This window comes from Aquarana catesbeiana, linkage group LG02 (genome assembly GCF_042186555.1).
Source record: "Aquarana catesbeiana isolate 2022-GZ linkage group LG02, ASM4218655v1, whole genome shotgun sequence".
NCBI classification, from domain to species: domain Eukaryota; kingdom Metazoa; phylum Chordata; class Amphibia; order Anura; family Ranidae; genus Aquarana; species Aquarana catesbeiana.
In genome coordinates, this window is record NC_133325.1 from 716,476,204 (window position 1) to 716,487,344 (window position 11,141).

Here is an 11,141-nt window from a genome sequence, read left to right on the forward strand (position 1 = left end):
TAGAGATTTCTCTAGGGAAAAAAAAAAGATGAGAAAAGCTGATCTACATGGAAATGTTATAATCAGTTGGACCCAATGTTGGAGAAGCATCCTTTTTACTGTATGTATGATACATATATTAGGACGTGGGGGTCAGCTCTCTTTGCTCATTACATATGGAGGCTCTGCTTCCTGCTTACTATATCTCTGTAATGACTGAGCTTCACTACTGCTCTCTCCAAGGGTCACCATGCATATTACAGTCTAGCCCTACAATCCTTCTACAATTTAGGTTTACCAAAAGTCTGTAATATGAGGAACTACCTCATCTATCCAATTAATTTGTATCCAATCCGGGAGGCCCTGGCACTACATTATTGTTGGCGGACCTAAAGGTGATCGTACGGTCATATTGTAACGTGTGGCGAGCTTCAGAGCAAGTCTATGGGTGAGGTCTGTTAGATCTGAAATCAGTCGTTTTTTTCAGCAATTTTTTGTTAGTACAGACCAAGAGACTTGCTCTAATGTGGAGTTCATCATTCATTTGAAGTTTAACTGTTTAAAAACAAAACCAAATGATCAGTTATAGGTGGAGTCAGCCCTGTTATGTCCATCATACTCCAGTTTAGCAATTCTCACTGTTCTAGAGGTTTCATTGTCAATAGAAATAAGAAGTGGAATATGACTTGTATTGGGATGGGGTAATAAAATAATTTTCTATTTTTCTCTCTCTCTCTAGGAGTTTGTGGGATGACATCAATCCACAGAGAAGAACAAGCATGTACCCCAACAAAACATGCACCAGATTCCTTGGGCCCAGAGAGCTTCATCTTTCATAAAATACTTGGAGAAGGAGGATTTGGGAAGGTAAGTGACCAGTGTTTAGGACCCATTAACATGGTGGGTGGGGGGAGCACAATATGACCATCCTCAGGGAAGACTATATGATGGATGCACTGAGAGGCTAAGCCAGCTGCCAGGCATCTGGGTGGATCCCTACATTAAAGTCGGGATCCCTCCAGAGTCTGGACCGGCTCTGTGCTGTCATCCAACAGCATGCTCTAGCCCACCGTCGGCTGAAGGTGGGTCACAGGAGTGCAGAACTAAGTGCACTTGTATGACCCATAGGAGAAGTATGGCCAAATAAGCTTTGGCCATACTTCTCCTTTAATACAGAGTGTCAGATTGTGCACGCCAGCGTAGCAATTAGTCAGAATCCACCTTGTACAAGTCTGACTTCTGCAGAGTGAATTCTGATTGGTCACACTGGGATATAGTGCCTATAAATCATGGCAGCTTTCATTGACATGTAGAGGACACTTAAGCTGGCCACACGCGTCAAAATTCAGCCTGTTCAGGAGGAACCAGAGAAATTTTGATCCATGTATTTGCTGGCTGGTTGTACACAAGTTGATCTATCAGTTTACTTGTGTACAACCTATCAGCTTTTTCCTGAACAACTAGTGCTGCTGGTTGCAGCTGGCACACTAATCATTGTGTTCTGCCAGTGGGGAAGGGTACATGCTGGCAGAACACAATAGTGCAGTGGGAGGGATCCACCCCATCAACAATGTTTGTGTTAATGGGGAGAATTGAGCAATTTTCTTTCCTTGGAAGGAAAGAAAATTGCATAATCTATGGCCTGCCTTTTGACAGTTGGTTATATATTGACAAATGGCAATGGGGGGGGGGGGAATAATGATAATTCAAAACATCTGGAATATTTATTATTGATGTTAAAGCTAGTGCACATGGAAAATATTATGTACTAATTGTGTCTCTCCTATAGGTGGTGCTGGCGACCCACCGTGATTCCAGCTTATTGGTGGCAATTAAGATTGTCAGAAAGGAATGTGTGATTGGACACCCAGCCACCATCCTCACCGAACGGCAAGTTATGGAGATAGTTGGAAGCAACCGTTTCTTCACCCACACCTATGCCACGTTCCAGACAGAAGTAAGTGTGTTTTAAAAGTTAAAAATACATAAATATCAAATGAATAGCATATATAAAATGTAATATATAGAAGCCCCAACATTGCTTTATGGCATCTGCATGTTCACTTTTAAAAGTGAACTCTTGTGATTAAAGCAAATCGAGTCAGTGACCTCCCTTTTTCTTATCTGGAGTCAAAGAATAGAGCTTGGTCACCTGCCCTATCCCTAACCACCTGATAGGACGGTGCTGCACCACATGATAACTGTCATACTGCATTAGGCAGTGCTCTACAATGCAGTGTAGACTGACTGACGCGCACTGATATCTGTCCCTTTCCTAGTCTGAGTCCTGTTGCAGGAAAAGGGATGCTAATACAGAAACAGCTTTGGATAATTTTACCAGCTGTATTTAAGAAATAGATTTACTGAATATATCACTGGGACCACGTAATGATTTACAGTATATCGTCCTGGAGTTCAAATATCATGTGTAGATATATAGATAGTTGTATGGATGAATATATATAGATTGGTAGTTGTAGATAGATATCTGTTTGGATGGATTAATGGATGGATATAGATATAGATAGGTAGATATAAATGGATAGATGTTTGGATGGATACTTTATAGTGTGGATACAGACTGGTAGCTGTAGATTGATAGCTGTATGGATGGATAGATATAAAGATAGGTAGATATAGACAGCTAGACATGGATGGATGGCTATAGATATAGATTAGTAGCTGTAGATACATGGATGGATGGATATAGATAGATGTTTGGATATAGATTGATAGCTGTAGATAGATATAGCACAGCACAGTGGTGTAGAGGGTAGCACTCTCACCTAGCAGTAAAAAGGGTCGCTGGTTCGAATCCCAACCACGACACTACCTGCCTGGAGTTTGCATGTTCTCCTTGTGCCTGCGTGGGTTTCCTCCGGGTACTCCGGTTTCCTCCGACACTCTAAAGACATGCTGGTAGGTTAATTGGCTTCTGTCCAAAATTGGCCCTAGTGTATGGGTGTGAGTTGGGGACCTTGGATTGTGGACGCCTTGGGGGTGGGGACCGGTGTGGGTGTGTGTGGAACACTGCATAGATTGATGGTGCTACATGGGTACCTTAAATATATAAAAAATAATAATATATAGTTGATGGGACGCAGTGTGTGGGGATGGGGACAATTGTGGGTGCTCACTCAGGTTGGACTGGTGTCTTTATTCAACCTTACTAACTATGTAACTACTATATATATGTTTGGATGGACGGATATAGATAGATAGAATGGATGGATATAGATACAGGTACCCATAGATAGATGTTTGAATGGATAGATTTAGATAGGTATATATATGGAACTAGATATAGATTGATAGCTAGAGATAGATATTTGAATGGATTGATGGATATATATAGATAGATATATGTATGGATGTATGGAAATAGATATAGATAGGTAGATAAACATAGATGTTTGGATGGATGGATATAGATATAGATTGGTAGCTGTAGAAAGATAGATGGATGGATATAGATAGATAGAGAAATATGTATCTATAGATAGGTAGATAAAGATGGATATAGATATACGGTAGATAGGTAGATAACTGTTTGAATGGATGGTTATAGATAGGTTGATATAGATTCATATATGTATAGATATAGGTACCTAGAGATAGATATATATTTGAATGGATGGATATAGATAGAATGAGCAGGGCTCTCTAATTCCTCTTGTATTTAATTGTATTGTACCTGTACTGTCTGCTTTCATGTTGTAAAGCGCTGAACAAACTGTTGGTGCTTTATAAATCCTGTATAATAATAATAGGTAGATATGAATGGATACAAATATATATAGGTAGGTGTAGATAGATGTTTGGCTGATTGGAGATAGATAGATAGATGTTTGGATGGATATAGATAAGCAGCTGTAGATAGATAGAGAATTTGGATGGATAGAGAATTATAACATGTTACTTTAATTTGGACCTTCTAACCTGTCTGTCTTTTCCCTTCTCTAGGATCATTTATTCTATGTAATGGAGTTTCTGAGTGGAGGGGATCTGTGGAATTGGTTTTGCACCAATGTTAAATGTGACCTTAACTCCCTGAGACTCTTGGCGGCGGAACTCCTGTGCGGTCTTCAATTCCTACATTCTAGAGGTGTAGCTCATAGGTAAGTAACTTTAATATAAACATGAATCTTTTTACAATCCCCCCTCCCGCTGCCCAACCCCTGAACTGTTACTCAATCCCATTATTTTAGAAGACATACTTACTCGCTCATTCTCCTCCATCCAGTGTCTGCCCTTCTACAGGCCATACACAAAAGATAAGAGGGCGCACACAGGATCATTTTAAACATTTACTTTGGACAGTAAAGAACATCATTGATTTAGTCACATTTGATTGGAGCCATTCTTAGGTGCTTTGATACATTGACAATTACTCTGTCATGCACTATACCTAAATAAATTTTATATCCCCCTGATAATGACTCATTTTTAGAAGGTAGATACCCCAAGGGTTTTTTATACACATTTTTTGGGAATGAAGAAACATTAAAAAAGAAATTAAAGTGAATGAATGGATCGGCTGCTCCTGCAGATCCATCCATTTATTTATTCATCCATTCACTATTCTAAAGTCACTACAATTATTCTCCTTGGTCGTAGGGGAAAGGGGAGGGACACACCATGTAATAGCTGTGATTGGCCATCACAGCCCTGTACACTGTCTGTGTATTGGACCATACAAGGACAGCTCAGTACACAGTGGTTAGCAGGTACAATGGCTGCCTGATGGCTATTTCTATAGTGTTGTTTATAAATGGCGGTACTGCTGTCCATTTGGTGGTATCTAAGGGGTTAATGATCATATCGCTCATGTAGTGCAATCAGTTCATGAAAGATACAATTTTTTTCCTGGATTGTATCATTCTGTGTATGGGCAGCGCTAGGAAAGGGAGCTTTGTGAATGTTGATCCTTATGGATCAGTATAATCGTGATATAGGTGAGATAATTATCTGAACCAAAGAGCTGACATTCTTTTTCTCTACAGGGACCTAAAGCTTAGAAATTTTCTTCTGGAATGCGCTGGCCATGTGAAATTTGCTGACTTTGGCGAGGCAGCAACAAACTTGTTTGGATCGAGGACTGAGACAACAACTGTTGGTACAGAGATGTTCAGGGCACCAGAGGTAAGTTAAATACCCATCATCTTCTTGTCCAATATACCTATAAACAGGGCAATTATCAACCAGATTAGGCCAAATTAAAGAACACCTGTATATACAGGGCAATAATACACCAGGTCTTTCCAGAATTTAAAGCGGAGTTCCACCCAAAAGTGGAACCTCCGCTTATCTGATTCCTCCCCCCCTCCAGTGCCACATTTGGCACCTTTCGGGGGGGGGGGGGGAGCGGGTACCTGTTTTCTACAGGTACCCTGTCCCCACTTACAGGAGACCAGGCTGCAGCAAAGTACTCAGCAGCTCGGCCCCCCTCCTCCCCCCTCCTCTTCTGCTGAACCAGTGAGAGAGAGCAGCGCGCTTCGCACATGCGCAGTAGGAACCCGACTGTGAAACCGAAAGGCTACACTGCCAGGTTCCCTTAACAGCAATGGCGGGCGCAGCACCCCGACCAGCCGATGTAAACATCGGCTGCGGTGCCGACATCGCTGGACTCCAGGACAGGTAAGTGTACTAATGTTAAAAGCCAGCAGCTACAGTATGTATAGCTGCTGACTTTTAATTTTTAAAGAGGCGGGCAGAACTCCTCTTTAAGGGAACCACATAGGGCAATACAAGACCAGATTAGATCTGTCCAGAATTAGGGCACTTGAGCATGGTACAGGTGTATGAACACCAGATAACTGGCAGAACATTTCTGCATAAAAAAGCAAGGATGGGAAAAGCAAGGATGGGCTGTGTAGAAAATGCATATATTTGCATGTTTCCACACGTACGCATACATGCACATAGAAATTCTTCTAGTTTTGTGTCATACAAATGTCCTGTCCCACTACCATATGGTGGCCTGGGGTCCCATTCATTCTTGGGGTTCCCATCCAGCTTGCACATGGCCCTGGGGATCCCATCTAGTCCTGGGGATCCAGTCCAGCTACTGGATGGCCCTGGGGGTCCTGTGCAGTCCTGGGGTCCTGTTCAGCTACCATCCACCCCTGGATTTACTAATGATTGTTTGAAATTCATGTAGTATGTATCCCTGACAATCAATCTGTCTCCGGATAAAATTGCTTCTTTGTTATTGTGCCCAACAGGGGCCCAGAATTGCACTTACAGTTGTTATGTGTGCACAGGGGGTTCTAAACAGTGATTAATGGCTAGTTTGTGTCCATTACTCATTGTCCATTACACCTATGCCGTGTACACACGGCCGGACTTTTCGACAGCAAAGGTCCGATTGAATTAATCCGTCGGACAATTCGACCGTGATTGAGCTTCATCGGACCTTTGCTGTCGAAAAATCAGACGGACTTTAGAAATAGAATACATTTCAAATCTTTTCGACGGACTCGAGTCTGGTCAAAAAATCCGTTTGTCTGTCTGCTAGTCCGACGAATGAAAAATGACGATAGGGCAGCTATTGGCTACTGGCTATGAACTTCCTTATTCTAGTCTGGTCGTACGTCGTCACGGTCAAATCCGTCGGACTTTGTTGTGATTGTGTGTAGACAAGTCTGATTCGACGGAAGTCCGTCGAAACTCTGTCAAAAAGTCAGACGGAATTCAGTCCGTCGAAAAGTCCGGTCATGTGTACACGGCATTAGAAGTGAGATGTTTTTAAATTAGTTAAGGCCCCTTTCACACTTGTGCGGCCTGAAAGTCCCGTGACTTTGCTGGAATTTTGCCACGACTTTGACATGACTTGAAGCAATGCCTGTGTAATCTTGAGGTCTATGGACTTCAAGTCGCATCAAAGTTGGACCAAAGTAGTACAGGGACTACTTTGAAGTTGGAAATCATGAGGATACGACTTTTCATGCGACTTTGCAGTCACAAGTCACAGGATAAGTGGCACAGGTGTGAAAGGGACCTTAAAGTCAAAAAATAAAAAATAAAAAAATTTTGGGTGGGGCATTGTTGTGAATGTTAATGCTGATTTCCATTGGACTTCTCATCCTGATCCTTCTCTCTCTCTGATTTTCCCACAGATAATTTTAGGTATTCCACATGACAAAACTGTGGACTATTTCTCCTTGGGGATTGTGCTATTCGAGATAGCCTTCCGTTATCACCCATTCCGTGTCTCTGATGTGAGAAATTCCATATGCTATGATTTGCCGAAATACCCAGAAGGTGCGGATCCCGATCTTGTGGCCTTTTTAAACAAGGTAAGTAGTGATACTATAGCGAGGAAAGTAGATACATAGACTCAGCCAATGAACCAGTGCACTTTATGAATGTAGTTTGCGCTTTGCTTGTTTTGGGACTCTGTAGCAAGTTTAGCGCAATTTATTCTAATGATTGTAAAAAAAAGTGTTCTAGGAGGTAAAGCACTCTGCATTTTATTAATAGGACGTAAATTGCCAGCGCCATGTGCAATGTGGAGTATTTCTTGCGGTGTGCATAAGCCACAGCTCTTTATAAATAGACCTTTTAGCATTTTGGTGCCATTACTGTCATCTTATGTTTCGCTGTTTTCTGTTTTTCCCATAGCTCCTGTGCAAAGACCAGCAAAAACGCAAAGAGGCCATTGCCAACATACGAGACGACCCATTTTTCCAAGGAATAAATTGGGAGGAGGTCAAAGCAGGGGAGACACCACCGCCATTTTTTGTTCGTCGAGTGGTAAGTAAAATTTTGACCATATTTATGAAGGAATCTGAGCATTCCTTCTTCACTTAAAGGATAAGTTCACCTTTTAACAAAAAATAATAAATTGTTCTCTGTTTTTATTTTTTCAGGGCCACAGAAAAATGACAAGGCAGACAATAGAGCTGGAAGAGCTCACAAAAACGGAAACAAGAATTCCACTAGCCAAACAGATGCTCTTCGATGGCTTTTCATTTGTTAACAACACATGGAGTGCCATGCAGAGGCTAAACAAAGGCCAAAAAAACATCAGGCTATAGCTCATGGAAAACACTCATTTCAGACATATCACTCCTTCCCAAACATCTACCACCATTAGAATTAGCAAACGTTATGTACCTCAGGACAGTAATGGGGCAGGCTGAGGACAGTAAAGCGAAGGGAAGGCATTTACCAGAAAAGATCTCCTTGTATTTGTGCAGCATATCTGACAATATTATTTTTGTGGGTTTTTTTGGGGGGGGGCCCAAAAAAAACCCATCAAAATAATATTTTTGCTCAACATACACTAAAATCATTATTAGTGCACACAAACACAACATACAGACTTCTGTGACGCCATCTACACGCACCGGCTGGCTCCAGCTTGGATTTTCAGCGGCTTGTTCCATCCCCGCAGCCATGGCGGTCGGCATCTCCCCATGGTTTTCCTTGTTTCAGACACAGTAATGGGGGAGACTTAGGACAGTAATAATGGGGGTGGGACTGAAGACACTAATGGAGGGGAGCTCAGGGCAGAAATGGGGGGTACCTTAGGGCATTAATGGCGGGGACTGAAGACAGTAATGTAGGGGGTTAAGAACAGTTATGGAGGGGACTAAGGACAGTAATGGGGGAGGGCTCAGGGCAGTAATGGGGGGGCTCACAACAGTAATGGGACTTAGAACAGCAATGAGGGGCCAAGGACATTAATAGGGTCACTAAGGACAGTAATGAGGGGGTTCAGGGCAGTAATGGGAAGGGGGCTCAGGACAGTAATGGGGGGCTAAGGACATTAATGGGGTCGCTAAGGACATGAATGGGGTTACTGAGGACTGTAATGGGGGAGCTAAGGATTATAATGGGGGGCTCAGGACAGTAATGTGAGGTCGGGCTCAGGACAGGAAAGGGGGACTGATGACAAGAATGTGAGGGGGACCGAGGACAGTATTGTGAAGGGAAGGCATTTACAAGAAAAGATCTCCCTGAATTTGTGCAGCATATCTGACAATATTATTTTTATGGGTAATTTTTTTGGGGGGGGGGGGGGGGGCAAAAAAAACCCATCAAAATAATATTTTTGCTCAACATACACTAAAATCATTATTAGTGCACATAAAACACAACATAAAGACTTCTGTGACGCCATCTACAAGCACCGGTGGGCTACAGCTTGGATTTTCAGCGGCTTGTTCCATCCCTGCAGCCATGGCATTTGGTGCCTCCCCATGGCTTTCTTTGTTCCAGACACAGTGATCCATCAGTGCCCGAGCCAGCTCCAGAGTCAGTGTGGTAACGTTGCAACTATGTTATATGGATTATGTACTTCCTTTAAAGAGGTTGTAAGGGTGGAGAGGCGGGTAGGAGGGTTATTGTTGAGGGTAGAGAAGCAGCGAGGCGGTTATTGTTGAGGGTGGAGAAGCAGAGAGGGGGGTTATCGTTGAAGGTGGAGAGGCAGGGAGGGGGGTTATTGTTGAGGGTGGAGAAGCAGAGAGGGGGTTATTGTTGAGGGTGGAGAGGCGGGGAGGGGAGTTATTGTTAAGGGTGGAGGGGGTTATGGTTGAGGGTGGAGAAGCGGGGAGGGGGGTTATTGTTAAGGGTGGAGAAGCGGGGAGGGGGGTTATTGTTGAGGGTGGAGAGGCGGGGAGGCAGGTTATTGTTGAGGGTGGAGAGGCGGGGAGGGGGGTTATTGTTGAGGGTAGAGAGGCGGAGAGGGGGGTTATTGTTGAGGGTGGAGAAGCGGGGAGAGGAGTTAGTGTTGAGGGTGGAGAAGCGGGGAGGGGGGTTATTGTTAAGGGTGGAGAAGCGGGGAGGGGGGTTATTGTTGAGGGTGGAGAGGCAGGGAGGGGGGTTATTGTTGAGGGTGGAGAGGCAGGGAGGGGGATTATTGTTGAGGGTGGAGAGGCGAGGAGGCGGGTTATTGTTGAGGGTGGAGAGGCGGGGAGGGGGGTTATTGTTGAGAGTGGAGAGGCGGGGAGGGGGGTTATTGTTGAGGGTGAAGCAGGGAGGGGGATTATTGGTGAGGGTGGAGAAGCGGGGAGGGGGCTTATTGTTGAGGGTGAAGAGGCAGGGAGGGGGGTTATTGTTGAGGGTGGAGAGGCAGGGAGGGGGGTTATTGTTGAGGGTGGAGAGGCAGGGAGGGGGATTATTGTTGAGGGTGGAGAGGCGAGGAGGCGGGTTATTGTTGAGGGTGGAGAGGCGGGGAGGGGGGTTATTGTTGAGAGTGGAGAGGCGGGGAGGGGGGTTATTGTTGAGGGTGAAGCAGGGAGGGGGATTATTGGTGAGGGTGGAGAAGCGGGGAGGGGGCTTATTGTTGAGGGTGAAGAGGCAGGGAGGGGGGTTATTGTTGTGGGTGGAGAAGTAGGGAGGGGGGTTATTGTTGAGGGAGTAGAGGCGGTGAAGGGGGTTATTGTTGAGCCCACAACTGTCAATCACTGCCCTGCACTACAACACCCAGCAGCCCTGCCCTTCCCTCCCCCTCCAAGAAGTTCTGCAGCAGCAGCCAATCACTGCCCTGCATTACAACACACAGCAGCCCCGCACTCCCCCCAAGAAGTTCTGCAGCAGCTGAGACTCCCTGAGAAATTATTAGAGGTGGTGGGAGGGGGAGCCTGGCTCAGGGCAGCACACAGAGTCTCTGAGGGAGACAATCTACTCACTGTGCAGAGCAATGTAGTCCGGCAGCCCGCAGAGGAGGGATAGGAGGGGCGGTATGCAGCATGTCGCCGGGGAAGAGACTCAGTCCACTTAGACTGAGATAAGGGGAAGGGGCGGGCCAGTAGAAGAGACACTTCGGGGATGTGACTTAATTTAACCCGTGCCGAGCTGGATAAACAGGAGGAGAAAACTAATGCACTTGACTTATCAGCATTTGGGGCCCTCCAACAATGAATGAGCCCTGGGCAGATGCCCCATTTGCCCTGTGTTAAAGACGGCCCTGCACGCGGGTCCAGAAGGAAGACGGGAGAAGATGGATGCAGCCTGCAGCAGGGACAATGCGGGCTTCATTTGCTGGTAAGTGCCACATAATGTGCTAGTACTAGCACATTATGCCTTTACTTTGCAGGGAAGAAAAAAAAAGGGGAAAAAAAACAGAGTTTACTTCCTCTTTAACCAGTTTCAGGCTGCCCACTGTACATTTACTGCTGCAGGGCGGCCTGGCTGAGTAAAACAACATACTGTAT